Source organism: Lissotriton vulgaris, chromosome 2_2, assembly GCF_964263255.1.
Source record: "Lissotriton vulgaris chromosome 2_2, aLisVul1.2, whole genome shotgun sequence".
Classification (NCBI taxonomy): Eukaryota; Metazoa; Chordata; class Amphibia; order Caudata; family Salamandridae; genus Lissotriton; species Lissotriton vulgaris.
In genome coordinates, this window is record NC_141688.1 from 302,762,565 (window position 1) to 302,785,691 (window position 23,127).

Below are 23,127 nucleotides of genomic sequence, written 5' to 3' on the forward strand. Positions count from 1 at the left end.
ATTTTTTTTTTAATTTTTGATTTTTGATATTTTTGAAAGACTGTTCTACAATGTATCCCTTTGGGCGTCCCATTCCTGATGAGGAGCAGCCTTTTGCGGCTCCTCCGAGACCTGTGCCTGATTCCCCTTGGTTGGCCCTTCCACGGAAAGGAAAGATTGTAGTCATAATAATTGTTTTGATTGCCTTTTTAGTGACTCTCGGAATATTGTTTTTTCTAGACAAGGCTTACCCTGTCCATGTTTTCGCACCCACACCCACTGCTGTTCCTGAACATGTTATGATTACTGTCGATTATGGTGAGAGAATGTTACGTAAGAATTACAAAGAAAATGTTTTTATTAAGACTTTGCATCATGCACATGCCACTACCAACTTGACTGATTGTTGGGTTTGCGGGCTCTTACCCTCTGCTGCCTATAAGAAAGACAGATTCCTTGCTCTTCCTTTGACGCCAGTGAATAGTTGTGTGGGGTGGTATACTCTTATAGGTCTTGTTAAATACTTCCAGCAGCCAGATTCTCTGACTCCTCGACTACAGAATAGAGGGTGGACAATGACGATGCGAGTACGCCCTCTGCCCCCAGCTTCCCTTGGACGAATATATACTGATGGACGTTTTGACCAGACTTTTATAGAGACATGTGAGAAAAGGTTGGGCCGATTCCTGATACCAAATGATACTGACAGACTGAGGGACAGTTTCCTTAAATTGAACGCCACTCTATCTTACAGACGCCCTCCACAGAGTAACGACAGTTCCAAGTCCTTGATACTTCTGGCTGTGGTGGGTCCTTCCCCATTTTTCTGTATAGAGGGAAGGGGTCCCATAAAGGTTGGTAATAGCTCTTGTAATGTCACTGCTTCCATTCGCCTGCCCCTGAGCCCCTCTTTGATTGCCCCACCAAGTATCTATTTCATTTGCGGTGATAATGGATACCTATGGTTACCTGAGGGTTGGGGTGGGGTGTGCTATCTAGCTTACATGATTCCCCCTGTTTATGTGGCTCCCTCTGATTACCACAAAACCCATCGTCGATTTCCCAGTCCTCAGGAGCAGCCGCTAGAGCAGCGTAAAAGGAGGGAACTTCAGGTAGATGACGTCGACCAGACGGACACCTCGTATCAGCAATGGACTGATTTCTCTAAGGGTTTGCTACCTTTCTGGGGCCCGATATTTAACAGTAGAGCTATTAGACGACTGTCTAGGGTGATGGAAAAAGTGGTTCTGACTGAGGCTGACATTACGACTAACATATCTGTTGAAATTCAGGCTATGAGATTATTCACGATCCAGAACAGGATGGTCCTTGACGTCATACTAGCTGATAGGGGCGGGGCCTGTCGCGTCATCGGGACATCTTGCTGTGTTTATATCCCTGACTCCGCCCCGACTGTTAACTTGGCAGTACAAAAATTGCATAGATTAGCGACTGAACTGCACCAAGATAATGGGACATGGTCTCTACAAGGGTGGCTCTGGGGTGCCTTTTCTTCCTGGGGTTGGAAAATATTGATGGGTTTGGTTGGAGTGGTGAGTGTAATTCTGTCTTGCTGCCTTTGCATATATTGCCTCCCTCCATGTTGTTCAATGTGTGCTGCAAATATACGTCCGAAAAAGAAGTTACATGGTCAATATGCCACTTCTATGGTTACTGAAATTCCTGCGGATGCAAGTTGGCTAATGTTTATTGCAGAAGATGTTCTAGATTGAAGACATAAAGTCCTGCCCCTAGAATGGATGACGACACTACCTTTTGCAAATAAATGAGGCTATAGTTAGCCAATGATGCTAAAAGGAGGGTCTGATAGAATTCACTTTTCGATGCCCTAATTACCCTATGATGATGTGCGAGTTAGCATCATATGACTAACTAATGCGGTTCGTATATGCACTTATGCTGAATTTACATTCTCACTCAATGCTTATATTCAAATGTATGTGTGACCATATTAGTTTCTTAGCTTAGCTTGTGTGCCACCATCTTGTGTAACTCTCGGTGCCTGCAGGCTCTGCTCGCTCATGCCCCTCCCGCAGGAATACAGAAATGTACTAAGACAGCAGTTTTCATTTCTTAGCTTACTGTGGCCGAAACTAACGAGCCCCCCTTATCAGTAATATTCTCATGCCCGGAGACGCCGAAACCCAGCTCCATGGCCTTGAGTAGAGATAATAATGTATCCCTCGCAGGTGCAGATGCCTGCTCTATGAGAGCATTGTTTCATGGTCCGGGGCTCAGTAATTTTCCACAAGGGGCGTACCCCTCGTTACTGTATTGCATTTATAATGTATTGCTGTGATGCAGAGAGTCAGTCCTCTCGTTCGCACTCCTAGGAGTGAGGTCGGACAGGGCCCTCTCATATGAGTGTTGTTTGGCCTAATAAAGACTTTTGTTTATTCTTCTCCACTGTCCGGCTGACTTCCTGTATAGCGACTATAGGCGAGTGCGGTAAGTCACTCGGGTGGATTTGAGCCACGCTTATCAGATGGCGCCCGAATAGGGACCCCGCGATAAGGATCTTTCTCACCCGTAAGGGGGTAGCAGAAGACCGGGGACCCGCTGGTCGGCACGGTGGGTCCGAGTACCCATCTGATGCCGAGCTTGGTTCTCGCAGCGCTGCCCCACCCTGCTGATCGGGAGAGGTCCCGGTTCGGATCTTACGCCGGGGTCCAGAAGGCGGAACTTGAAGCTGACCGTGTTGGTCCTGGCAGCCGGAGGTGGAGAACGGTAGAGGTCGGTGCCGCCTACGGAAGGTGAGTGGTCCACCTTTGATTGTTTCAGGAACGAGAGACTAGGGTGTCTCCAGTGGTTTGAGGAGCCGGTGTGCTCCTGGGGCTAGTGTGCTCCGGGGAACTCAGAGTACGAGTTGGTGCTCTGACAGACTTGACGAGGGTGGGGACGTATTAGATGTCATTGGTGGTAGTGATCCGACCGGGTGGTACTGTGGTGAAGGCGTGGCTCATCGGGGGCAGACTCCGGTGCTTACCCTGAACTCCTAGTGTGGTGGTTCAGTGGAGGTGAGATCTGGGTTTCCCGCGGTAAAGTGCGCAGCAATCCATAGTGCCGCACGGGTGGCGGATCTGTTCCTCGCCCTCAGAACAGTTAGTGTACTGTTCGGTCTGCGGTAGAGTCCAGGTTCCCCAGGACTTGGTCGACGGGCCTTGTCCCATATGGTAACACGTGTTTGGAGGTATTGTATATGTGTGTGTGCGTGGTTTTCTAATGTATGTCTATATGTGTGTGTGAACGTGCTCGAGCTAGTGACTGGTTTGTGGTGAAGTGTTTTCTTTCGCACCGAAGTAAAGATGCCGTGTTTTAGTAAGTTACGATGCTTTGGATGCTGTTGTCGACCCTCAGATACTAGACTGGCCGAGAGCCAACCTGCACCCCCTGAAGGGACTCCGAGTTTTGACATGTATGTCAAACATGGACTGGTCCCGCTTTTGTTTGGAACTTTGTGGCACCGGTACACTGCTGATAATGTAGATTTACAATGGCCTTTGACGGGTTCTTTTGATGAGGCTAAATTGGACTACTTGCAGGACAAATCGTTTGCTAAGCGTAGCCGTCAGAGTATGTTCGACTCTTTGCGAGTGTGGCAGAAAGAGGCCAGGAAACGTAAGATGCGAGAGGAGAAAGAGGAGTATAGAAGGTCCAACAAGACTATGGCGCAGAAGGCGAGTGAGCAGATGGGAAATGAGAATGCGCTACGTATGGAACGCTCAGATAGACTTTGTAGGTTGAAAGAAAATAAAAGTTATGTAGTGCGAGAGGACGACCCAGATGAGATGGAGGACATTTTAAATGCCCGACCCCCTCCTCCTTATGCCCCACAGCCCTTGTACCCCTCCTTGCCACTTTCGGCCCCTAGTAGTGCCGTTCCAGGTCCTTCAGCGAGTGCCCCCCAACTATCTCTGCCCTCGACACCCCTCGTTTCCCTACTCCAGACCGCTTCACCTGCACCCTCACCATTTTCTTTAGCACTCCCTACTGTTTCAGCTAGTACCACCCCCAGTCAGGAGATGCTCACACCGAGAGTTGCGCAGGTAGCGGATTGTTTTCACAGGTACGGAAGCTGCTTACACGCTCTACAGTTGGTTTAGATGAAAAAAGTATGGTGGCTAATCAGGCGTGTCAATGGGCCAGGAATAATATTTATTCGTTCGAAGATATTTGGTCCACCATGAAAGATTTTGAGCCCTTGATGCAACAGCACGCTTTGTGGCACATGTCTAATGTATTGATACCGCTATGGGAGCAGGGATATGGAGGTGTGGCTCCGGCGGTTTTACGAGATATACAGGCTGGAGCATATAGAACAAACACAGGAGTGAAAGAAGTTATGAGTAGTCTGCGCGCGCTATTGCAATACAGGAATGAATTACCCTCTGCTGGTACACCCCACTTCCCAGGTCTCCACCCAATGCGCGAGGTGCACCCTATTTTTCATCCCGAGGTCCCCGAGTTGTTAGACCCGGTCACGAGGGCTGTTACAAGGACCAGAATTGATGCACATTTCCAGGAGCAATGGGTGTATACGCCATGGAAGAGAAGCGAGGTGTTGTCATTGAAGGCTCAGCTGCCGGATTCCAGAAAGAATCCGACCGCCTACTACAAAGAGCTTACGGAAGCGGCGTCTTCCACTGTGATGACGTTGGCCGATGTTGAATTGTTTTTCGGGCTTTTGGTCCCGGTTGATGTGTGGCGACAAGTGAAAGGTACTGATCACGTGGAGGAGTTAGGGGGTACGTGGCAGGAACTGCAGGATTGGGACAAGGAGCGCAAGCCAGGGGAGAAGCCGAAGGCTGAGATACTAGCATTACCAGGGCGTATTATTAAGTATATGCATTCTCTCATTCCCCCGAAAAAGGTAGATTGGGATAAGTTAACGGCCTGTAAGCAGAAAAAAGATGAGGCGGTATCTGATTTCTTTACGAGGTTTGAGGAAACATTTATGGATTTCAGTGGGCAGGATGTGTCACAGGATGGAGGGTTACGGCTCTTCGTTAACAGGTTTGTTACGAACTTGTTGCCTGAAATATCAGCTAGACTGCAGGCGTCGGAGAGCACGTGGACAACGTCCTCTCCTTCGGGAATACTCAGTATGGCGCAATATTACGAGCACAGGGAAAATGAGAATAAGGACAAGCAGGAAAAGAAGGCTAAGGATTTAAAGACAAGGGTTTTGTTGCAACAGGTGGCGAGAGGTAGAGGCAGGGGTGCGGCGCCGAGCCGCGGAGGCGGATTTGGGAGAGGTGAGATCAGGGAAAGGCTGGGACCGAATCAGTGCGCAAAGTGCAAGCAGGAGGGGCATTGGTGGAGGGATTGCCCCCTGTTCCAGTCGAATACTGGTGTAGGGCGCGGACGAGGAAGAGGTGGTAGTGATACTGGAAGGCAGGTGGCACGATCGGAAGGAGGCGGGAGACCGGGTGGAAATTATTTTGACAATAATACAAACAGGCAACAGTTGCAGAGTGGGGGTGGCCAGTACTATAACGATGATTACTCAGTTGATGACCTGACAGGGTTCTCCCACAACTAGGACAGCGTAGGACAGAGCCTGGGACCAGTACTTATGGAAGTTGATCAGAGGGGACCCTACGTCGAAGCTGACTTAATGGGGTCTCAACAAAAATTTCTAGTGGATACGGGTGCAATGAAAAGTTCGGTGGCTCGTTCTCGGGTCCCAGGGGCGGCTCTGTCTGGCAAAAATAATATATCCGTGGGTTTCGCAGGAACTCCGGTGATTAGCCCCATTTCTAAACCTCTCACGTTGACAATTGGCCCTTTTACTGTTGATTCACCGTTTTTATTGACATCGAATTGTGGAGAAAATTTGCTGGGTTTAGACTTATTGAAGAGATTGCATGCCACCATTTATTGTTCTCCGGATGGCGTGTACCTTACTCTAGGACCGAATGTTGCCCGCCCATTGCAGTGTTTTTCAAAGGATGACAAGTTACCACCTGAATTCCGAGGCATACCCGACAGCTTGTGGGCTGTCAGTGATACTGATGTTGGTGAAATGGATATTGCCCCGGTGTCCATTAGAGTGAAGGTGGGAGCCAAATTGCCCAGAGTTCCACAATACAGAATTCCTAGGGAGGGTGAAAAGGCCTTGTTACAAATAATACAAGATTTAGTACGGTCTGGTGTAGTGGAAGAGACTGATTCGAACATATGCAACAGTCCTATTTTACCTATCCTCAAAAGACGTTCACCTGATGCTACTGATAATACTCCTGATGTTTATAGATTTGTGATTGATTTGCGACAGGTGAATAGAGTAGTAGAGCCACAGTACCCGGTGGTCTCGGACATTACAACAATATTGACAATGATACCCTCTTCGGCTAAATATTTCTCTGTCCTAGATTTAAAAAACGCTTTCTTCAGTATACCAGTGCATGAAGAGAGCAGATATCTCTTCGGATTCTCATTGGCTGGCCGCAGTTTCCGCTTTAAAAGAATTCCTCAGGGGTACACTGAAAGTCCGAGCATATACAGTCAGGCTCTGAAGGCACAATTGGATGAACTGGAACTTCCACCTGGCAACGTCATGTTGCAATATGTGGATGATATCCTAATAGCATCAGACGACGAGCAAGGTTGTCGGGATGCTACTGTGAAATTGTTGCACCATTTGGCTACAAGGGGGCATAAAGTGTCCCTTCCGAAATTTCAATACTGTCGAACGGAGGTCACCTACCTCGGTCACCTCCTTTCGAAAGTGGGGAGGAGATTGACGCCAGAGCGCATAAAAGCGATCACTAACATGCAGGTACCTAACACGCAGCGAGAGGTGCGCGCGTTTTTGGGCATAACATCGTATTGTCGCCAGTGGATACCTAACTATGCGTTACTAACAAAACCCCTATTGTATCTGACTACCAAGGAAGTGCGCGAGCCCCTACCCTGGACCCCCGCATGTCAAGAAGCGTTTGAGTCACTAAAAACGTCTTTGTGTTCTGCGCCAGTTCTTGGAACACCTGATTACCAGAAGCCTTTTGTTCTCTACGTGCACGAGGCGGAAGGTTGCGCGTTGTCTGTCTTAACTCAGTGTTTCGGGGGGAAGCAGAGACCTTGTGCTTACTTCTCTGCCATGCTCGATAATGTGGCAAGAGCGCTGCCGAGTTGTCTGAGAGCCACGGCGGCTGCTGCGGTTTCTATAAGACAGTCGGCAGGGCTCGTACTGGGATCAGACCTCACAGTGATGGTACCGCATGCTGTGGACATTTTGCTGAACAGGACACAGACGCAGCACTTAACTAGTGCTCGTCTTACGGGTTATGAGATGACTCTTTTTGCACCCCATGTTACGATCAAAAGGTGTGCTACACTGAATCCTGCCACCTTGTTACCTATCCCCACAGATACAGATACCAAAGACAATGACATACATGATTGTTTATTCAGGACTGAAGAGGAGACAAAGGGGAGGGTGGATCTGACAGACAGGCCCTTGGACGAACCAGATGGGGAGTTGTATGTGGATGGGTCATGTTTTAAATTACCAGATGGTACATCGACAGCAGCATATGCAATAACAACATTACAGACGGTGGTGGAGACTTCTAGAATACCTTACAATTCTGCTCAGGCTGCCGAGATTATTGCCTTACTGAGAGCATGTGAGTTGAGTGAGGGGTTGGATGTGAACATTTATACGGATAGCCAATAGGCCTTTGGCGTGGCTCATAATTATGGGCGGCTTTGGGCAGAAGAACGGGGATTCCTGACCTCTCACGGACAACGCATCCAGCATGGCCCACTGATATTACGACTGTTAACGGCCCTGACACTACCCAAAAGATTGGCTGTGATAAAATGTAGCGCACACAAGACAATAGTGGATGATGTAGGGCGAGGCAACGCTTTTGCCGATGAAACGGCAAAAGAGACTGCTAGAGAGAAATTACCACGAATGTTTGTGGCAGGACCAGCTAGATGGGTCCCAGATGTTCACATGTTCGCAGACACTGTACAGAGTGTCAAGAACATACAGAGTAAAGCGACAGATGAGGAATTGAGAGCATGGAAGGATGGGCAGGGACGACTAGATGCGGATGAATGTTGGACGGATGTGACAGACAAAAGACGATGGATGCTCCCGAATGCGTATGTCCTTCCAGTAGTGACGATGGCACACGGGCCTGCCCATGTTAGTGCAAAGGGCATATGCAAACTGTTAGACCCAGTGTGGAGCAATAAGAATATTTCTAAATTGTCCACTTACCTGGTCCGTCAATGTATGGTGTGTTTGAGACACAATCCTGGAAAGGGTACCCCTGTCCCAACTGGAAATTTTGCACCCCCTTCTTTCCCTTTCGAGGTGATTCAGATGGATTACATTGAAATGGAAAGAGTAAACAACTTGAAGTATGTCCTTGTAGTCGTATGTGCCTTTAGTAGGTGGGTGGAGGCGTATCCAACGAAAGACTGCACGGCCATGTCTACTGCAAAAATGTTGATAAAGGAGTATTTCTCCCGCTTCGGATTACCTAGGGTGATCTGGAGTGATAATGGCACGTCCTTTAACGCAGAATTAGTGAAACAAATATGTAAAGGTTTGCACATATCGCAGAAATTTCATTCAGCCTTACACCCTCAGGCAGCAGGACTCGTGGAGCGGTTTAATGGCACGCTCAAGCTCAAGATGGCCAAAATATGTGAGAGTACAGGTCTCCGTTGGCCAGACGCCCTTCCCTTAGCTTTGCTTTCAACGAGAGTGACTGTGAATGCAAAAATGGGCGTCTCCCCCCACGAAGTGGTATTCGGCCGCCCGGCCAATATCTGGGGAGTGCCCAGGCCTAAATGTTTCACTGAAGTACCTTACCCTTTGTTGACAGACTATCTGTATGCTTTGACTAAAGATCTTCGTTCTATTCATCAGCAGGTAGCAGACACTCTGAAGCCGTTGCCGGAGGGGCCTGGACACGCCATCCACCCAGGGGACTGGGTCGTCGTCTGAAGATATCAGCGGAAGTCGTGCCTGGAGCCAAGGTGGTCGGAGCCACGCCAGGTGCTCCTCATCACCCGTACTGCACTTCGGATCGATGGCAGGAAAGCGTGGACTCACGCCTCTCATGTAAAGAGAGTCCTGCTCCCGTTGCCCTATGACCAATGGGTCCAGGATGGCATCGCTGATCAAGAGTGCGAGTCTATCCCGAGGTATGCTCCTTTCTCGGATGCTTCACTGATTGGAGAAGAGCGTAGCGGAATTGAGACTTCAGTGAGCTCTACTACTCCCCTTGTTACTAGTGAAGAGATATCAGAAAGCCCAGCGTTTGCCACAGATACACCTGCCTTGTTCACGGATCCTGAAGCGCCAGGGAGCACTCGCTATGATTTCAGGCCCCGAAAAAAAGTTAACAAGTAATAGTGCTGAAATTGATGGACTAGACACCGGAAGAAGGGCTTAGTGGATTTCCTGAATAAGAAGATTTAGTGGTAGGGATGGACTTATAAGAGCCCTGGTGTTTAGCCGAAGATTGTGTGTGGTGCGGGGCCCGAATTAAGTGCTTCCCTTGTTTCTGTATTGTTGAAGAACATCGTGGGAAATAGGTATGGACGGTAAAAGCCTGCCTGTGAGGCTTTGAAGGACACAGGGAGAAGATCCCTTTTTAAGGGTTGAAGAACCCCTCTGGCCGGTTGAGGATTGTCTGGGACTATTTTTCTAGTAGTAGTGTGATTTTTTTTTTAATTTTTGATTTTTGATATTTTTGAAAGACTGTTCTACAATGTATCCCTTTGGGCGTCCCATTCCTGATGAGGAGCAGCCTTTTGCGGCTCCTCCGAGACCTGTGCCTGATTCCCCTTGGTTGGCCCTTCCACGGAAAGGAAAGATTGTAGTCATAATAATTGTTTTGATTGCCTTTTTAGTGACTCTCGGAATATTGTTTTTTCTAGACAAGGCTTACCCTGTCCATGTTTTCGCACCCACACCCACTGCTGTTCCTGAACATGTTATGATTACTGTCGATTATGGTGAGAGAATGTTACGTAAGAATTACAAAGAAAATGTTTTTATTAAGACTTTGCATCATGCACATGCCACTACCAACTTGACTGATTGTTGGGTTTGCGGGCTCTTACCCTCTGCTGCCTATAAGAAAGACAGATTCCTTGCTCTTCCTTTGACGCCAGTGAATAGTTGTGTGGGGTGGTATACTCTTATAGGTCTTGTTAAATACTTCCAGCAGCCAGATTCTCTGACTCCTCGACTACAGAATAGAGGGTGGACAATGACGATGCGAGTACGCCCTCTGCCCCCAGCTTCCCTTGGACGAATATATACTGATGGACGTTTTGACCAGACTTTTATAGAGACATGTGAGAAAAGGTTGGGCCGATTCCTGATACCAAATGATACTGACAGACTGAGGGACAGTTTCCTTAAATTGAACGCCACTCTATCTTACAGACGCCCTCCACAGAGTAACGACAGTTCCAAGTCCTTGATACTTCTGGCTGTGGTGGGTCCTTCCCCATTTTTCTGTATAGAGGGAAGGGGTCCCATAAAGGTTGGTAATAGCTCTTGTAATGTCACTGCTTCCATTCGCCTGCCCCTGAGCCCCTCTTTGATTGCCCCACCAAGTATCTATTTCATTTGCGGTGATAATGGATACCTATGGTTACCTGAGGGTTGGGGTGGGGTGTGCTATCTAGCTTACATGATTCCCCCTGTTTATGTGGCTCCCTCTGATTACCACAAAACCCATCGTCGATTTCCCAGTCCTCAGGAGCAGCCGCTAGAGCAGCGTAAAAGGAGGGAACTTCAGGTAGATGACGTCGACCAGACGGACACCTCGTATCAGCAATGGACTGATTTCTCTAAGGGTTTGCTACCTTTCTGGGGCCCGATATTTAACAGTAGAGCTATTAGACGACTGTCTAGGGTGATGGAAAAAGTGGTTCTGACTGAGGCTGACATTACGACTAACATATCTGTTGAAATTCAGGCTATGAGATTATTCACGATCCAGAACAGGATGGTCCTTGACGTCATACTAGCTGATAGGGGCGGGGCCTGTCGCGTCATCGGGACATCTTGCTGTGTTTATATCCCTGACTCCGCCCCGACTGTTAACTTGGCAGTACAAAAATTGCATAGATTAGCGACTGAACTGCACCAAGATAATGGGACATGGTCTCTACAAGGGTGGCTCTGGGGTGCCTTTTCTTCCTGGGGTTGGAAAATATTGATGGGTTTGGTTGGAGTGGTGAGTGTAATTCTGTCTTGCTGCCTTTGCATATATTGCCTCCCTCCATGTTGTTCAATGTGTGCTGCAAATATACGTCCGAAAAAGAAGTTACATGGTCAATATGCCACTTCTATGGTTACTGAAATTCCTGCGGATGCAAGTTGGCTAATGTTTATTGCAGAAGATGTTCTAGATTGAAGACATAAAGTCCTGCCCCTAGAATGGATGACGACACTACCTTTTGCAAATAAATGAGGCTATAGTTAGCCAATGATGCTAAAAGGAGGGTCTGATAGAATTCACTTTTCGATGCCCTAATTACCCTATGATGATGTGCGAGTTAGCATCATATGACTAACTAATGCGGTTCGTATATGCACTTATGCTGAATTTACATTCTCACTCAATGCTTATATTCAAATGTATGTGTGACCATATTAGTTTCTTAGCTTAGCTTGTGTGCCACCATCTTGTGTAACTCTCGGTGCCTGCAGGCTCTGCTCGCTCATGCCCCTCCCGCAGGAATACAGAAATGTACTAAGACAGCAGTTTTCATTTCTTAGCTTACTGTGGCCGAAACTAACGAGCCCCCCTTATCAGTAATATTCTCATGCCCGGAGACGCCGAAACCCAGCTCCATGGCCTTGAGTAGAGATAATAATGTATCCCTCGCAGGTGCAGATGCCTGCTCTATGAGAGCATTGTTTCATGGTCCGGGGCTCAGTAATTTTCCACAAGGGGCGTACCCCTCGTTACTGTATTGCATTTATAATGTATTGCTGTGATGCAGAGAGTCAGTCCTCTCGTTCGCACTCCTAGGAGTGAGGTCGGACAGGGCCCTCTCATATGAGTGTTGTTTGGCCTAATAAAGACTTTTGTTTATTCTTCTCCACTGTCCGGCTGACTTCCTGTATAGCGACTATAGGCGAGTGCAGTAAGTCACTCGGGTGGATTTGAGCCACGCTTATCACTGTAACACATGATTTCTACTACTACAAAATAGCGGAAGCTCCAGAGGAATACTCTCCTTTCGAGGAAATTTAAATTCCACTAACATACCAAGAGCACCTGCTCTGGTTTAATGGCGCCCTAAAACATCAAAATAACATCACCAGGCTCGGTCCATTAGGTAGACCAGGAGCCACATGGCGGGTTCTAGCCAGCTACTCACCACACCCAGACATTGAAGCAATGTCAGCCATAGAACTTTTAGTTCAGTTAAAACAACTAATTAAAATACATAGTCAATTGGTCCAATATGTCATGCGGACTTTAACAGTCCAACCTACAATTAAACTTCCACAAAACACCCCCCATCAGGGGAATACAAACAAGATTACACCACAGAACATACAGTTGTGTCTTGGTAAAACACCCGCAAAACGGGAACAACTTCCATTCTGGTTAGCTCAAAAAATCACCCAGATAGAGGCAGTATTTCCTGATACTACCCCACACGAAAAACACAGAATTCTGACTATCTGCCTCCCAATGGGGATCGCACCACATGTAGAGGACTGCGACACTTGGGAAACAGTATTTGCTTCTATTTACACAAAAACACATGGTGTTCCATCTATGGCGGTTATACCAGATGTCCTAAGACAGATTCAGAAAGAATACGGTCCAGAACCAGCTTTAACACTGGGTATGAAATTACTAAAAAACTTTAAACAAGTCTCGGCTATATTATTAGCCAACATAAAAAGAGAAGCAGCATGTGTGGCAATCCGCCAGAAATTGAAAGAGACAGATATAATAGACCAACCATTTGAACTTGCTAAAATCATAGAAAAATTTTATGAAGAGCTAGGAAGAGATAGTTTGGGGGGGAAACCGGTAAAACCCCAACTAATTTAAAATCCTGAAAAAACATTTATTAGAAATAATATTAATACTCCGAAAAAGAGTTGGGAGGGTAATAAACAATCCACTCCCAAGGAAAAACGATTCCAGTCCAGAGGAAGGTCTCCTCAACGGAGAAAATGATCTCCTGGCCGAGGAGGCAAGTCTCCCCAAAGGGAACCCTCTGAAAAGAGATATGATCTCAGAGATAGGGATACATTGAGAAAACCTGATAGATATAAAGATATTGATACACGTCCCTCTCGATCCTTCTCACTCAATCCTTCTCGATCTTCCTCACAGAGATCGGAAAGAAGAGGACGGTCAGAACACAAGGAAAAGCACGTCAAGTCCAAAGACAAAGAACCTGCTAATCAAAGTAAAAAATCAAAATTTTCCAGAAAGAAGGTAGCAAGTATTAAAATTAAACATGCCGAGGATTCTGAGGACACAACTGAAAAACGTAGAGTGGGCCCAGACAATGCTAGACAGCACAGCAGAAGTGAGCATAGCTCACAAGATCCTGATGAATCATCTGAAGATAGTGGACACGAATGAATACATTCAGGTGGAAACTGCAGACACACAAGTTAAAGTGCCCCATAAACTATATGAAATAACATTACATATAGCGGGGGATAAAACTAGGAAAATAAAAGGTCTCTATTGGGAGAAACTTTCAAAAGGCTATGACATCCTGTTAGCTGAAACAAAATGGCCACCAGAGTTTGTCAGGGAGTGCCCTCATGGCGAAGAAATGATTATGCCTGCCTTCTCGAATCACATTCCGATTCATAAAAAATACACATTGGCTAAGAAAATGGGCAGTGGCCCAAGCCCCTGCACTATACAAAAATCATGTAGGATGGGATAAGGATTCTCCTCCCTACAAAATCCAGTTAAAAAATCAACCCACTGCACAAAGGCAGTACCCAGTTAAACAAGATGCTAAAAAGCAAGTCAGGGAGATCTTAGATCAACTTGAATATCAAGGGGTGATTGAAACATGCACCTCACAAATGAACAATCCTTTGTTTCCTATCTCCAAGCCAGACGATTCATATTGCCTAGTTTTGGACTACAGACATTTAAACTCCTGTTGTAAAACTTTTGCAGTACAAAACAAACACATATAAAACGACATTAGATATCTCTAATGGATTCTTCTGTCAAACAGTGCACCTGAAAGCAGGTATTTGACCACTTTCTCAATAATGAGATCGCAAAAAACAATTTTGCAGACTCCCACAGGGATTCAAGAATAGCCCAGGATTATTCTCAGCAAGAGTAACAGAGTTACTACAAATATATGATGATGAGGCATTATCATATGTCGATGATATCTATCTTACAGATGATGACCTGGAGACTCAATTAAAGAGAGTGTACACCATAATACTTGGGTTCGCATTAGAGGGTTACAAATTCAACTGTAAAAAGTCAAGAATTGCCCATCTAACAGTCCTATTTTTAGGATATGAATTATCAGGTGAAGGCAAAAGCCTGGCAGACAACTTCCTAGAGAAGTGCCTAGTACTGCAAGCACCAAAACGCTGAAAAATTCACAATCAATACTAGGCTTCCTTGATTTAGGTAGAACATATATTCTAAATTATGCAGAGAGGGTTAAACCTCTCTATGAATTAATAAGACCTGATTTCAAACCAATAAATTAGACTCAGAAACACACAGACATTTTAAGATCACTACAAACAGACATGTTAACTAAAACAAAATTGCAAACTCGCGAAAACATATGCAACCTTGTAATCCGAGTCATCCCAGGAAGATGCGGATTCACATACCTAACCTCTAATTAGGGAGAAACGGTACCTATAGCTTACAAATCACATTTGTACACTCAAGCTGAAATGAAATTGAGTTCTACAGAAAAAATTCTGACTGCGGTTCAAACTGCTGTAGCAAAAGAAAGAGCCCTGGCACAAGGTAAACGAATAATAATCATTACACCAGTACCTGCCCTAGAAGCAGTAACAAGGGCAAGCATTCCGAATGCTAAAGCTCTACATCCAAGATGGATACAATGGGTTAATTCTCTTGCTGCAACAGATGTAGTATACGAATTTGATCCTAATTTAAAAACACAAGAATTTCTCAAATATGAATACGAATGTCCTCTGCCGACCGAAATCCTGCCTCTAGAGCATTACGGCTGTATAATAAATACAGACAGATCAGCACAACCCACAGTCGGGGGTAAACAAGCATATAGTGCTGCGTGCGCGATTGTTAAAGGTCGTTGGCACGAAGGAAAATTTAGACAACTGGTCACTAAAACTCAATCTCCAGGAGATTGTACTGCTCAGCGAGCTGAACTTCTGGCATTTAAGATAGCGCTTGAAAATACCGATCACGAATTCCCACACTAATAGTGTGTGATTCAAGTCAAAGAATCTTTATTCGGTGATTAAAAAACACCATAAAAGCACACTTATATATACATAGTAAAAAGTCATTAAACATTTCAAGGTTCTTTGTACAGTAATTTTACAAAACATGAATACAACTATATAGCCATATTTAACACTTAAAAGTTAGAATAAAAACATTTCAGTCTTCTCCTCTAGTAAGCCTTAAACGAAGTGCAACCTTAAAAAAAATCATAATGCTACACAGTGTTAAGGGATCCGCAGCTTTCTGTAAGAATACTAGCGCTTCCCTAGCGTGGACCAAATTAGCTTTTTTCAAGAGGTTTACCAGGTATCTGCATCTAGGCATTGAGTAAAAGGGGCAGAGTAAAACAAAGTGAAGGGAGTCCTGCGGAGACCTGTTGTCGCAGCCGCAGGGCCCCTTCTGTTCTATTGATGTAGCAAATCCTGCTGGTGATGCCAACATAAATGGGAGTAGGTTCAATCTGAAACTGCACATCAAGAACCTATCCTGTGCATTATACATGAGGTACAAGTATGGCTCCATACCTTCCACGCTCTTCACTAGGTGCTGGGCCCTCACTGTCTTTTTGCACCCTTCAGCCTCATCTCTGCGTAGGTTTTTTCCGCTCTAGAAAAATTCTCCCTACATGCAGTTTGTTCTGGGCTACAATAGTTGCAGGATGAGTAAAGAGGTTCCCAAAACCTAGCTCCTCTAGGGTGTTCTTCACATAAAGGAGCCAGGGGATGCGCATACACTTGTCCCTCTCTAGGCAGTCCGATAAGATTTCTCTACTAAGTGTCGCATCAGGATTGACCCAGATTTTTAACCAAGCAATAATGGGCCTCAATTTTATCAGATCTTCTATATATGGTCTCCCTAACTCCCTGTGGGCAATCAAACCAGCAGTACTTGGTGGTGCCCTCAAGAGGGATTTCAAATATGTATTTTCTTCTCGTTGGATACTAGTGGTATTGACAAAGCCCCATACTTCTGCCCCATAGATTACCTTGGAGCATGATACAGAGCTGTACAAGTTTATCACCTGTTCCGGGGACCATCTTCCTAGCCTCCTGCCATAGCTAGCAATTGCCCCGTTAGATGCAATCATTTTACCACAACGTTCCTCCACCAAGGTATCAAACCGCAAGGCACCATCAAATGTAGTGTGTGATTCATATTACTGTGTTCAATCTTATAATGAATACTTGCAGCACTAGGTTCAAAATGGCTTCAAAAATGCAAAAGGTGGCACAATCAAGCATAAAACACTTTGGGAATAAGTAGTTTTTTTACAGAAAGAACTACAAAAGACTCACGTGATACATACACTGAGTCATCATCGTGATGCCGTTCACGTTGCGGGGAATTCATTGGCTGATGGAGCAGCAAAGGCAGCTGTCCAAACGGCTTCCGTAGCTGCTATCACCCGGTCAAAAATGAAAATAGACAGGGATATAATGCAAGCTGTCAGTGCTTCAGTAAAAGATGACAGAAAAACACTCCCGAAAGGCTTTCCAGTAAAGTACTCATACATAACTGATGCGAATAATGTTCCATTTGCTCGAATCCCTGGAGTGGGGGATAGAGTAAGCATGGGCGAATTTTGCGAATTCGCGATCCGCAAATTTGGTGGATTTGCGAATTCGCGATCCGCAAAATTCAAGAATTTGTGCGAATTTGCGGATTTTTGTTTTTTGCGTGTTCGCGGGGTTTTTTGAGTGTTCGCTGGGAGTTTGCATGTTCGCGGGGATTTTTGCGTCTTCGCGAGCCGCTTGCATAGCGAAGTTACCCATGCAGTAGTTTATGGGAGAGGGAGAGAGAGATAGATAGATAGATAGATAGATAGATAGATAGATAGATAGATAGATAGATAGAGAGAGAAAGAGAGGGAAAGAGAGAGAGAGAGAGAGAACGAGAGAAAGAAAGAGAGGCCGGATCTCTGAAGGGCCAGATTCCTGAGTTGCCCCTACAGAACATACAGCTTTTTATTTTTAGCAAAATGCATATGAAAATTGTGCTGTAAAGGTCTCTTTTAGTTTAACAACTCCTGACAACTCAAAATGGGTTTATTTGCCATCCTCTCCCTTCTTCCTGTTTTTTATATCTGTAAGTGCTTCCTGATGAGGTTTAATTCCTTGGACAGGTGCCTCGTTGCCTACTTGTAACTATTCTCTGACCCTGCTTCAAGGGTCAGAGCAGGGTCAGAGAATAGTTGCAAGTAGGCAACGAGGCGCCAGGAAGCAATTAGCAGCAGGTGTCCAAGTTGAAATTAATTTGTTTGTAATCCTTTTGTAAAAGGTTACAAAGAAATTAGGTTCAACTTTTGCACCTGCTGCTGTAACCCTTGCTTGGCTGAAAATTCGTCCCCGCTGATTCGTGGATTTTACCGCGATTTCGCGAGATTCGCGGATCGCGAAATCGCGGAAAATCCGCAAATTCGCCAGCGAAACGGATTTTACGCCCACCCTTAGGATAGAGCAATTCCAAACATGGAACACAGATTAGGACTTATTTTAGCGGCATACGAAAGGCTAGCTTCTGCACATGCTGGTATTTCCGCTACTCCGGGATACTCTCAAAACACAAGCGGTGATCGGTCAGACGCCCACGAATAGCAGATCCGGGGAAACTCGCCGTGTGCGTTCAACAGCCACGTGTAAAAGTACCCGACTGCCAAACAGAACCCCCCCCTTACGGAGATGAAGCCCGTTTGTTAGCCTCGAGTAAAACTACCCGGCTGTAAAACAGAACCCCACCCACGGAGACAAGACCTGTCCTTCAGTATAAAACGATTCTAAATGGAGGGGAACCATCAAGTCAAGTACGCCGGTTGGCACAGACGAAAAGAGGTTTGGGCCGGTTCTGTTTTTGGATCATCCTCCAAACAGAGAAGTTGCTAAATAAAAGCATTTGAAAACAATTTAAGATTGGAGCACAAAAGCTTGATGACTTCACAAGCTACAAGGAGCTACACTCTGGGTAGCTTTCTACGAGCAACAGAACCACTCTGGATTAACTCTTTTCACGTTGTGGAGAATAAAAATATAAATTGGTCCTGAGGAAGGAAGCCGTTATTAAGTTGAAGCTTCCGAAACGCGTCGACGCCAAAACCTAAATTCATATTCGGCGTTGCCAACAACAATCCTGGTTCAAAGGAACAACATTCCTTCCATTGTTGACAAACTAGATGTCCGAAATGAAATGATAAAGACAGATAGTAGTGTCTTTCTAAAATTTCTCCACGTCCACGTTAGGTGGCTCTGACTGTGTTTTTATATTTTGTATAGTTTTGGGGTACCTTTGTGCTATATATGTTTTTAATTGATAATTTCGTCGATAAATGTTGTAACCGATATATTTTTAATAAATTGTACCTTTTTTATAACTTGTTTGTATATGTTCCTTCTTGGTAAGTGTTTTAGTTCCACAAAATGAATGGTGTGATTTATGGTTGTGAGTTTGAATCCTGATCTAGTAACAGGTTATAATACTTCCCAGCGGGAAAACTTTTCGTTTTACTTAACGGTATTTCCGCCACAACATCATTATTAAAACTGAGATATTGGTGGCCGGGCATGAGAAAACAAACTAAGAACTATGTTCTAGAATGCGAAATATGCCAAAGAATGAAAGTATCAACAGTAAAACGACCAGCACAGACGCCCCTTCTAATCTCAGATAAACCATTAGCATGTGTTTACCTGGACCACTGTGGTCCCTTACAAAGGGATGACACCTATAAATATATCATGGTCGCAGTGGATTCCTATATGAGATTCATTTGGATGTGGCCCCAGCGCTCGGCTGACGCCAGAACTGTTATAAAAGATTTGTGAGTCTTTATCGGCACATACCAGTTGGCATGCTACATTCTGATCAGGGTCCTGCGTTTAGCTTTCGAGCTTACAAAGAGGCCATGAACAGCATGGGCATTGTATTGCGGTACTCTTCTCCCTTCCATCCTGAGGGAAATGCGGTAGTGGAAAGAAAAAACCGTGACATAAAGCAATCTATAACGGCGAGGGTATTAGGTTCGGGTGATGGGTGGGTCAAACATTTAATAAGTGTCCAACGTACTCTTAATAACATGCCAAGAAATTCTCTAAAAGGTTTCAGTCCATGTGAGCTTTTGTTTGGAACTAGGATGACCATCCAGGATCGGGATCGTCAAACTTCAGTGGTAGAAGAAAAAACCTTTGATATCAAAGATCGTTTGGCTGTTTTACAGGACTTGAATGAAACAAGAAAAAGTCTAAGTAACAGACAGTTTAAGTCAACAACCACTGAAGAACCACCTGTCCCAGCAAGACCTGTCTGGATTCCGAAGATTGGGTATCTGGTCAGAGAAAAGATCGCAGTAAAGAAGGAATTTGGACCTTCTTACAGAAAAGCAGTACCTGTCTTAGCTGTCAGCGGAACAAGTTCAGTAGTACCATCGCCACTTGCTGGTAAAAAGGAAAACAGAATTCTTTCCATTGACCTGCTGAAACCACAATCATGTGGCTGATAATAAATAGCAGGCCCAGTGGACTACCAAGAAATAGCAGAAGAACAAACTTTGCTACAATCCAAGAGGTTCAAACTGAGAGACTAATCACATTTGATAAACCAACAGTAAATAAAAAAGGACTATGCAAGAAAGCCATGGAACATGTGCCTCTTGAAACCCACATTGCAACAATTCATAATGATACACCAATCTACAACAATGTAGCATCAGAATGTACAAACGTAACAAAAGAAAATGCAAAGATCAATGGAAATCCGTAAGCAATCCCTCCAATTGACAAAACTGCATCTGGCTATTTTATCAACTTTGATGACTTTTCCGATGATCCTAGTGAACATGGAGACAAGCCAGTAACAAAAACTTTCAGAGAACAAATGACCGAGTTTTTTCACCAACTAAAAGAAACATATCTGATTTCACCATGTATTGAATTTTAGACTGTGTTAGGTGTGCTTTTTCTCCTGCTTTGGCTCATCATCGTTTTATACTTGGGTAGATTCATTGATGGAAAATATAGTACAATGGACACAGCAAGTCAGAACATCAACTTGGTCATTAAGTCTCACAGATCCTCTCACATCGAGAAAAGAGAACCATCATCAGTGAACATCACAGCCAATCCAATACCTGGTGGTATAGCATGGGACAGAACTGACTATGATATTTATGGTCCGATTGAGCTCTTGAAGTATACACACCAGTTCAAGGTTTCCTTAAGTGAGTTTGTGATACCAAGTTCTTTCTCTGATGATTGGTACTTTGAAAATTTAAATAATATGATGTCAGATTTAGTAATGTCAGCTAAATTCACAGAACATGATTATTTAGAGGGTTCATCAAATTATGAAGAGTTATACTGTTACAATCACTGTGGTCATCACTATTTGCATAAATCTGTACAACCTAGAAATGTTTTTACTTATAATCAATGGGAACATTGTCCAACTCCACCAAAAGGAAGTTCAAAGACATTTTTTGAGAACTTTCCATACTTCTCAGGGTTTAACAACAGTGATCCAGAAACGTTTTATTTTAAAATGTTAAATAAGACAGGAATGAAAACAATGTTGACATATACTAAATTGATTTATTCTAAAAAAAATTATGACAAAAAGTCTACATTTGGTTTTGAGTTCTGGAAAAACAACATTGAAACAAAAACCATCTGGGGTACAAAAGATTGGCTGGTACAAGGTCTAGAATCATTATTTAGAGCCTGCATGATCCCAGAACAAATTATGTTCCTGAATGATACCATTCAACAAACTACCTGTCTTGGCCTAGCTAAGATAAAAGACTTAAACAAACCGTCTTTTCCAAAGCCCATACCAGATAGTAATTGCACTACAGATGTGGAAATAGACGTATCCCATATTTTTCACCAAAACAGAACAAATCCTGATTGGAAAAAATGGTTGATCTGGCCCACAGACACAAACAACTGTCAAGATAGATTCCTGAACAAAAAACAGGGGTTAAAAATGACCAGGCCAGACACAAGATATTCCCAGAGACAACATCCAGGGATAGTTACAACATACAGTGTAGGGAAATTATGCCTTGAGTGGCTACAGAAATCCACACTGGCTGAAATTAAGCAACACTTGACTTTACTTAAAGAAGGTGCTGACTTGCGAGATTTCATAATGGGACCTCGCAAACAGCGTCAAAAACGTTTCATAGCGGCCGGTATATACACTGCATACAACAAAGCTTGGAAAGTAATGCAAATTGAAACAGCTGAAAAAATACGAGAAATTGATCGTATAAATTTGGAAAAATCACTTTCTGTTGTGGACAATGGGTTAACGACTCTGTCTTCCAGAATATATTCACTGGACAGTATTGTGTCATCTGCCTTTGATATAATAGAGCAAGACTTGCTAATGCTACAACATGTTACATTGTACAGCTTGCCTGGACGTTGCAAAACCTACGTTCAGGCTACGTGCCATGGCGTCTAATCAACGTAACGTCATTATTTTCTATCTTTAACCTTACTGATAAACAAATCAGTTTGGCACAAAAAGGAGCAGATTATACAATTCTGAGCATTGAAAAACTGGAGAGATTACCATTGACAATGTCAGAGAGACCTGTCATTGAATAGATAATACACGGAACCATTACAATTCCGATAACAACATTCCAGTTTAAAAAATTGCCAAGAATATATACCAGCAGGCCAGTATGGAAGGTTGAGTAAAGAATACATCAAATCAACCTGGGATTTACCTTACACACACAAATGTTATAGTGAAGGCAAAAAGGAGGTATTCCTTAGTGGCAATAATTGTAAAAAATTTCTAGACGGTACACTTCTGTGTCAAGGTATTAACTTGCATGGAGCTAGCGAAGGGTCTACAAATAACCTTTCATGTCACCTGCACGGCACTCCTGCAAAACAGATAGAGCCATTCTTCAGACAACTCTCCAACCAAAGCTACGTTTTAATAAATGACCACAGCTGTTGTGGAATGGTGCCAGGAGAATGTTATCTCGTTACTGTAACTTCCAGGGTCGTTTGCTGTATGCAAGTATTGTATCCAAACAGCAATCCAGACATGGAGGCGGCAATATGGCCTCATGTAAATATCTCTTCTATTTGAATTGATACTTTAAGCAGAATGAAGTGTATTCTTTTACAGACTACTGTGCCTCTGACGTCGTCCAAAGAAACGTATGATCTGCAAGTTGCAAGGACAACATCAGAGATACATACCCTTTTATTAACAAATTGCCCCGTACATTTCATAGAAATGTTAAGCCAAATTTTAAACATGTCTGATACCAGTGGCATCGCGCATGTATTTAAGACAATTTTTTCGGGACTGTTAGCACCGTTTGAAACAGTTCTGGGCATCTTCCCGAATTTTGTCCATTCTGTCTTTGGCAGCCTACCCTTAATCTTGGGACTCGTGGCAGGAATTTATTTTTGTTCCTTCTGCTCCGATATGGCAAGCCAATCCACAGACAAGACTCCAGCAACGATGGAAGAAACGATCCTAGCAATACGACACCGAGACCGTATCACTAAGGTCCTCGGATTGGCCCGGCTAAGAGATCTGAGTACAACCTGGTTTCTTTCATGACCGATCTGCAAAATTGCATGTCTGCTATGCGGAGAAGAATGCGTGTTGGACGTCTGTCTTACACTACCATCAGCAGTACCAA

At 44.4% G+C, this 23,127-nt stretch overlaps 1 protein-coding gene across 1 annotated transcript in view; it reads right to left on the bottom strand.

Moving 5' to 3' along the window:
* Positions 1-23,127, bottom strand: part of LOC147729354 (astacin-like metalloendopeptidase) — a 121,967-nt gene that overhangs the window by 63,954 nt on the left and 34,886 nt on the right. The gene's annotated exons all lie outside the window — the stretch shown is intronic.